Source organism: Gossypium arboreum, chromosome 7 (genome assembly GCF_025698485.1).
Source record: "Gossypium arboreum isolate Shixiya-1 chromosome 7, ASM2569848v2, whole genome shotgun sequence".
Taxonomy (NCBI): Eukaryota; Viridiplantae; Streptophyta; class Magnoliopsida; order Malvales; family Malvaceae; genus Gossypium; species Gossypium arboreum.
In genome coordinates this window covers 62752619-62754348 of record NC_069076.1, presented here as the reverse complement: position 1 = coordinate 62754348, position 1730 = coordinate 62752619, and positions in this window count along the sequence as shown.

Genomic DNA, 1730 nt, shown 5'->3' with positions numbered 1-1730 from the left:
GGTTAAGTTTCAAATAAGAAAAATATCTCTAGAAATTTTATAAAAAAATCTCTTTAGAGAATTTTCTCTCTACAACTTTCTCTTAAATTCAAGTGTGTGAAAAATAATGACCCAAGACTCTCTTCATATATGGAGAGTTTAGAGAGTTCAACTATGATTAAATTTAATCACTTTAATATTAAATTAATATAATAATTTATCTTCATTTAATATTAAATCTTATTAAAATAATAGAATGTTTATCTTGTGGATAAATATTAAATTAAATTTAATATTAAGATAATCACTTTAATATTAAATTAATAAAATACTACTAAGATAAGTATTAAATTTAATTTAATATTAAACTAAAAAATAATATTATTTTGAAATAGTTAATCTGAAATCAAATTCTTTGGTATAGTCCCAATAGGAGTGTAACTTTTCCATTGCTCAACCACTAAACACCAATTGTCGCCGGCAACTGAGACGCCACCGTCACAGCCATTGGTACCACTGTGTCCGGTGATGCAGGTGCGACACCCTTATGGCACCCCAAGCTGGTTTGGTCCGAGTCAGTGATGACCCGATTGATGCTATCTAGCCATGATTGGACCATCGGCCCGATTCAACCAATTTTTGGGTCTTGGTCTTGGTTTTGGGCTTTCGGGCCCAATTTACTATCTTAGGTTTAATTTTCAAGTTCAATTACCCATTGTGTCAATTGTCTAACTTGAAAATTAATTTCTAAAAATATCATATTAATTTTAATTAATTTGATTAATTTAATTGTACTTGATCAAAATTAATTTTTCCAAAAATCACTTAGATTTTCCAAATTAATTTTTCAAGAAAATTCTTTAATCAAATTCTCTAGTTGAACAATTCTCATAACCACCTAATTTAATTCCACATCGAATAAATCGACTCAATTAAATTATTCCCAAAGTCATAGAATTTTATTTTGATTCAAATGCAATCCGACCGAGCTTTTGTTGAGCTAGCGGATAGACCAATCAAACATATACAATTAGGCTTTAGTAACTGCAATTATGTCTAGAAGCATCGTTCCGATAATTAGCAGTCACTTAATCATGGAGTCAGTCTACAAGAAGTACCATGGTTGAAAAATCCTGATTGTATACTCTTTACGAAAGCAATTCATCTAATTACTTTGTCCAATTACCTTATCATATGTGTTATCCTCATATGATATCTTTGATTCCTTAGAGTTAAATCCGTTCACTCAATACAATCCTATTTTATCTCATTTGTCATCATTGTGTCTTCTTAATGATTAATACCATTATTGTCAACAAATGATTGTGATAAATTGCTCATTGAGAACAAGCAACCCGTGGCCACGTTCCATATTTAACAACCCACACAAAGCCAATTAGAGGATATCATTAACTCTTTAATTGAGCTATAAATTCCACTGTTGCTAGTAAAGTCATGCCATACACAAGTCATGTACCCAACATACCGGCTATAGGCTTGATCATATTTAGAGCATAGGCCTCCACTTATATCAAAGCACATGCGTTGCATACGCATGGTCAATGACTAACTCAATATTTAGGTAGATCACACCATGAACATCATAAGTGAATTAATTCACAAATGGATTCAGAATTAATTCATCTTGGGTCCATTCTAATGTATCATTCTACTAATAAATACATTTATGTCTCTACCTTTGGAGTCAACTGCTCCAATAGCCAAGACTAGCCATCTCTCCAATTGGAATT